The sequence below is a fragment of the Bison bison genome, unplaced genomic scaffold, assembly GCF_000754665.1.
Source record: "Bison bison bison isolate TAMUID 2011002044 unplaced genomic scaffold, Bison_UMD1.0 scf7180017864149, whole genome shotgun sequence".
NCBI lineage: Eukaryota > Metazoa > Chordata > Mammalia > Artiodactyla > Bovidae > Bison > Bison bison.
Genome location: NW_011494721.1, coordinates 2,405,136 through 2,412,753, shown reverse-complemented (window position 1 = coordinate 2,412,753; position 7,618 = coordinate 2,405,136).

The window sequence follows — 7,618 nt, the reverse complement described above, 5'->3', positions numbered from 1 at the left end:
AAAAAAAAAAAAAAAAAAATTCTTAAAACAATACATGATGCATTCTAGTTTTCCAAGATGATTTTTTTTTAGTATGCTTTTGCATACGCTTACCTTGAATATTTTTCTATCTTTTTTTCATGACAAAAATCTCTAGAGAGAGGCAAAATAACACAAAGCTTACCAGTAAGCCTGAATTAATTATAAAGAAGGAAGATGAATATTACAGAAGCATAAAAATCCTGTAAAATGTATTTTTTTTCTGAATACCAAGAATTACAAAGCAATTGTAATGCATAATGTTTACTGTATACTTCCTTTAAAATATCAGAAAAAAAGAAACTGTAACTGTAGTGATAAGGAACAGGGCTTAGGCCTCTGTTGTCTGTACTGATAGAAATCTTTTTTTTTTTTAACCTCACAGTGAATTTTTAGCATAGGCTGCTTCAAAAGTCTTGAATTTTGACTAAATAAGAAAATACCAGTTAATTCAGAATTTGTATTTGCCCAAATGTTCCTCCTTAAATTATTGTAAGTAGTATCTCATTCTTGCCTACTGCATCTCTCAAAAAATGTACCCCCTCGAAAATCTATTTAAAAAGTTTCTTTGAACTTCATAAGTGAGTGATTTCTTCTATATCTGCAGTAAAACCTCTGGGAAAAAACCTATGAGAGTACGGTGTCAGCAATTTTACCTTATTGCACATGACTTGTTCCCTTTTCCACATAACTATTTAATGAATTTTAACTTCAGATTGTATAATGCTATAGCTGATAGGAGCCTTTTGGGGCATTTTAAAAATTAAGATTACTGACCACTTTAGGAAGAAAATTTAATGAAGAAGATAACTCTTAAAAGATGCTGAGTGGTATTTGCTCCTGACATTTCCCTGGGACCAGCATGAGATATTATCTGTCCAGAATGTGTTTATGGATTTTAAAGTCTACTTCAAAAGTTCTTGAGCTGCAAGCATGCTGGTGAGTTATTGAGCATGTAGAATCAAAATTCTTTGTCAACAAATGTTAGAGGAGAAATGGAACCATGGAGATGGCCCAACTTAGTATTCTGTTGCTTGTCATCATTTTTGTTCAATATTCAGCAGAAGAAAAGAGAATAAAAATTGGCAATTGCAATTGAGCAGAAGTGTTCATTTTCCTAGACCAGATATAGTATATACATACATACATATATATATATATATATATATATATATATATGACTTAAATTCTGTGGCTTCAATGCAGTAGAAGGAGAAAAAGTGGTATCAAGAGTCCAACAGGACCTGATTTGCTATTTACTGTTTATTTTTGACAAGACAATTGCCTTTTCTGAAATTACACTGACTTGGTAAGACTGGAAAATAGCTTCTGTCTTTCCTCACAAGAAAGCTCTGATCATTAAAAGAAGCTCACATGTCAAGAGAAATATTACAAGAGTTTCATTATGTATATATTGCTATCAATCAATACAACCTGCCAAAAAAATGGAAACTGTTGGGTATTGGGTATTTTCTCACATTAAATTCTGACACATTTGGCATGTATCTGGGAAATCTTTCTAAGACTGTGTAGAAGGCTCCAGTCACCATCTTCCTTTGGTTGAAGCAGGCCATCACCTATTACACTATCTTCCTCACTAGCACCTGACTTCCCAGGTAGCTCAGTGGTGAAGAATCCACCTACAAATGCAGGAGACCCAGGTTCAAACTCTGGATGGGGAAGATCCCCTGGAGGAGGAACACACACCTCACTCCAGTATTCTTATCTGGAAAACCCCATGGACAGAGGAGCCTGTCAGGCTACAGTCCATAGAGTCAGTAAGAGTCAGACACAACTGAGCGATTGATTGGCGACTGACTCACTAGCCTTTCTCCAACCAATTCTCCACATTGTAGCCAAGGTAATCTCTGCACATCTTGTGATATCACTCAACCAGTTTAAAATCTAAAATTTCTTGGCGTAACCTATAAAATTCTGTGCTATCTATAAGATCCCTGTCTTTCTCTCAAGCTTCAATATATCCTACTACCTGGTTTAATAAGTTCTAACACAGAGGCATCTTGGTTTGGTTCTTTAGATAAATCATGGGTCATTCTACCAATGAGCAAGCAACCACTCTGTCCTTTGCCAGGAAGACCTTCTATGCCACCCAGCACTCCCTGCCTCCATTTTAATATTCAGCTACTATTCACGCTGTTACTTTTGCTCAGGTGTTACCTCAGAAAGCTTTTTCTGATACAGGTTTCTAGCTCAGATTCTTTCAGCCCAGTGACTTTCATTCAGAACATTTATCCTGGTTTGTCATTATACATTCAATATAATAATTATTCCATTAATATCTGCCATCTTTACCAGACTGCAAATTCCTTGAAAATAAGAGTCTATTTTCTACTCACTGCTGCTGCTGCTGCTAAGTCGCTTCAGTCGTGTCTGGCTCTGTGCGACCCCATAGACGGCAGCCCACAAGGCTCCCCCATCCCTGGGATTCTCCAGGCAAGAACACAGGAGTGGGTTGCCATTTCCTTCTACTCACTATTATTCTGCAAAATATCTTAGAAATTATAGCAGCTTGATAACTTTATTTCTCTGAAACTCTTCTAAATATTCATAATACTTTACTGACTGCTGTTATTTTGCAATTTTCTTGCTTCTAGATGATGCACTTTTAAAATAGACTTCTCTATGGATCAAGCTAGAGGGAAGGTTTAGGAGAAATACAGACATTTGCTGTAAACCCATGTATCTTCTGAGTATAGTGATGTACAGTAAATGGTCATCCAGTGAAAAGTGAAGTGAAAGTGTTGATTGCTCAGTTGTGTCTGACTGCTTGTGACTCTGTGGGCTTTAGCCCACTAGGCTTCTTTATCCATGGCATTCTCCAGGCAAGAATACTGGAAAGAAAGTGAAAGTGAAAGTGACTCAGTCCTGTCTGACTCTTTGCAACCCCATGAACCATACAGTCCATGGAATTCTCTGGACCTAAAACTACAGTGGGTAACCTTTCCTTTCTCAGGGATCAAACCTAAGTCTCCTGCATTGCAGGCAGATTCTTTACTGTCTGAGCCACCAGGGAAGCCTCAATGTTAAGAAAAAATATGACCTATATTAAGAAAAAAATAATGAAGTCACTTAAAATTTCTGACATTACATTAAGTTTTTAATAAATAACAAATCCTTTATGGATTTTTTTGCTATATTTTTGAGCAAGTCATATAAAATATTCTTGTCTAAAATAATTTTCCTTACATATATCTCATCTAGATATTTTGTGATTTATTATTCCACATTATTGTATTATTTCACAGACATGGTAGGCAGAATAATGATCCCCAAAGACACGTACAAACTAATCTTTGGAATCTGTGACTATGCTACCTTTCATGGCAAAGTGAACTTTGCAGATATGATTATTTTTAGGACCTGGAGATGGAGAAAGTGACCTGAATGGACCAGGTGAATCAGATCTAATTGCATGGATTCTTAAAAGCAGACACCTATCCTGGCTGACCCTGATGCTGGGAAAGACTGAAGGCAAGAGGAGAAGAGGGCAGCAGAGAATGAGATGGTTAGAGAGTATCACTGACTCAATGGACATGAATTTGAGCAAACTCTAGGGGATAGTGAAGGACAGGGAAGCCTGGCGTGCTGCAGTCTATGAGGTCATGAAGAATTGGACATGACTTAGTGACTGAACAACAACAACAAAATCCTCCAGTGGTGAACTGGAGAGATGGCATTATAAAAAAGACTCAAGCCACTGTTGTTGGCATTGAAGATAGAGTGAAGGGCCACAAGTCAAGAAATGGGTGTGGCTTCTGGAAGCTGGAAAGGTCAAGAAACTGATTCTTCCTGAGAGCCTCCAGAAGGAATTAAGCCTTGCAAACACTTTGAATTTTTAAGCCTAGTGTGGGCCAAGTGGGCTTCCCAGGCGGTGCTAGTTGTAAAGAGCTGGCCTGCCAATGCAGGAGACTTAAGAGATGCAGGTTCGATCCCTCGATCAGGAAGATTCCCTGGAGGAGGAAATGGCAATCCATCCCAGTATTCTTGCCTGGAGAATCCCATGGACAGGGGAGCCTGGCAGACTATCTCCATGGGGTCACAAAGAGAAGGACACAACTGAAGCGACATGGGGCAAGTCAGACTTCTAACTACAGAATTGTAAAATAATAGTTCATTGCTTTAGGCCCCTGCATTTCTGGTAATTTGTTATAGCAGTCATGGAGAAATAATACATATGTACCCAGTGGAATATTAATTTATACAGAAAATTAAAAGTTGAGAAGAACAAGTGATAAAATGAAAGTGGGATGAAGTTTAATATAATCAACTGAGCAAGAACTTAGAATTCTAATAATAAAAACATTGTTTTAAGTTCCTTTTGTTATTGAGATACAGTTGCTGATTTTTTCATTGCATTAAAAGTTTATCCTTAAAAATATAGTTTCAAGAATGTGTAAGTCATTCTTTATTTAAAGTGAAGTTAACTTCCCAATGATTCAGTGAATAAAATATACTCTGTTGTTTACTATAAAATGCATTATCTATTAGAGTAGTAAATATAAAGAGCTCCATAAAGACTGTACTTTATGTTAGCCCAATTAAAAAATTAAACTTTATGATTCTGAAAGCTTTTCATAAATTAAGATAAGCAAACTTTCAGAAAATATACTTACTTCCAAACCTGTTTAAATGAAATGATTGAACATGTTTCAGTAGGTTGCCAGATTGTGGCCAATTTCAGTAGGCACAAACTTAGACCACTTTTCATTGATCATCAAAGATGTATATACTATATAGAGAAGTCTGAGAAATGAGGTTATTATCAGCCATCAAGTGTTGATCACTTCCACTTCTACCACTGCTGCCATATCAAGTCAAACCAAATGACATCAGATGACAAAAGATTTCATATTAGCTCACAATTTGCTGAATAATAATAATACAAATCCTCACAGTATTTATTATAGGAACTTTCTTTTATAATTGGTAGATTCTTGGTGCAGTGTTAAGTACATTATTTCAATCAACTCAATAATCATACGGTCCATGAAAGCTATAAGAAAATAGACATCTTGTTTCCTACTTGGTAAATTGAAGAGTGTCACACTATATGGGTGCTCGATAAATATTTATTTAATGAATAGAAAATCCATTGGTATTTTTTGTTATTGTTTGTGTTTTAATCACATTCCCCATTATAGAAAAGTAAACTATAACTTGAATATTTGGAGGTTATCTTGTGATTTGCAACAGAAGCGGGTAGTTGATCCCAGTCAGTTGATTCCAAGCTACTTAGCTCTCTACTGAATTTGCTACCACTTATGCCTATTCAAGTAGACATTTCTTCTGGGCCAGATCCTCACTTTGTGGCTCACATTTCCATTCTATTTCTAGGAAATGTATATGTCTCTCTAGTACTTTAAGATGATTGTTTTGTATTTCCTTGGTTGTTTTGTTTTTAGAATAGAGTCAACTTCAAGTACAATTTTTTCAAATCAAATTTTTGTACCCACATAAATTATGTATATCCTCAATCCAAATTTACTCAGAAGTCCCAGACTCCTATTTCAGTTTTGAGACATTTGAATAAATATTTCACTCAATATTGGGTCAATAAAGTTTGGTGGATATATGCTTTGATTTTATCATGTTTGGAAAAAAATCAAATGACTATGGAGTAAATAATTTTTTTTTTTGTTTCATTGTTGTCTCACTGTTGTTTCATTTCTCCTCTTTGTGTTTGGTTAACATAATTTGAAGAAACTTTTGAAATATATTAATATCTGAAATACAATACTCACTCATAGTATTGCTGTAAATGGCTGCTATACATCTTGAGAATAAGAGGAACTGTGTCAGTTTGTCTTTTCATTGTTTCTCTAGTAATGAGGTCTGTATGTTTTCCATTACCATTATTATTTTGGTTCATATGGCAAAACTGAATCACAGAACTATGAGTAATAAGTTTTCTTTCTGCTAGTGTTTTTACTCCATTAATATGTCAATACACAAAGAATGGACAGCAAACATTTATTTTTATCATTTGAGGACTTGTCAAAATCCAAAAGAAATTTAAAAATAGCTTCTTTAAAAAAATGTAAGGAACACATCTGAGTGTTTCCTTTTCTAATAGCCAAGGTTAGTGCTGCCAGTGCACAAGTATTATCTAGTGTAAATCCATTAAAGAAACACATGTGAGACTATAAAGTGATGTTCAGATACTTTGCCTCTTTGGGTTAAAATATTGTCTCATTGAATCCATATTACAGGTTGGATTTCCACAAAACCTACCAGCTAGTTACTGAAGAGAAACTCAAGTGTTCTGTAAGTTTCCTTTTGCATAATATTACTAGGATATAACATGGTACCAAAGCATACCTAGGTGGCTTATATGAATAATATACTACAACTTAGTACTTGTTGTTTAAAAGTACTACCAAGTGTTTGTGAATAGAGGTCATAAATGTAGAGAAAACATATTGAAAGCTAATAGAAGTTTTCAGATAAACTCTTGGCCTAAATAGTTACTGTTTCTTTTATCATTTCAGATTTGTAATCTCCAAATACAGGAAAAAAAAAGATACAAATAAGACTTTGCCTTATTATAATGACAAAGTATATTAAGTTCACAGCATAATTTGATCAAGTTATCAGAACTAATGTTGCATTTCTGATCACAGCATAATTGCAATTAATATTATCCCCATGGAAAGGTATCTTGTCTTTCATCATTAAATAATTTTAAATTACAGATGCAAATTGAGTATATGCCATCAATCCCAAGATTGACAATGTTGTTTGTAAAAACAGTGACACATGGGGACATTGGTATGGATCCCAAGAAACCAGGTAACTATCAGAATTTGTTTGATTCATCAAACAAATAATAGTAAAATTCAGCCAAGAGTAGTAGAAGTTACACATATAAACAGAATAAACAACAATACTTTTATGACAGCAGTTACGTCAATTTACTACTTCAAAATAAAATCAATATACTTATTTAAGAGATGTTTGTTGCAAAACTTCTCTGAATGTAGATCTCCATATGGCTCTGCAAGCTATTAAAATATACTAGCAAACAGGGCCCTACTTAATAGACCTGCGACTGGAATAAAAAAAAGTATGTAGTTGTGTTCTCATGAACATTCAAATCTGAGGTAAAATTAGAAGACAAATATTACAAACTGTAGTAATTCCAAGTCTCTGGCTTTGGGAAATCTATCTTGGATCACATTATGCAAAGATGTACATTACAACAAATTTTGTCTCATCTATGCTCCATGACATTTGTTTTATATCTCCTTTTTTTCATTAGTCCCTTAAAGATTTGCTCCTTATTCTGCCAGTCTTTTATATATTTATTTAAAACAACATACAAGAGACACTGATGTATAGAACAGTCTTATGGACTCTGTGGGAGAGGGAGAGGATGGGAAGATTTGGGAGAATGACATTGAAACATGTAAAATATCATGTAAGAAACGAGTTGCCAGTCCAGGTTTGATGCATGATACTGGATGCTTGGGGCTAGTGCACTGGGACGACCCAGAGGGATGGTATGGGGAGGGAGGAGGGAGGAGGGTTCAGGATGGGGAACACATGTATACCTGTGGCGGATTCATTTTGATATTTGGCA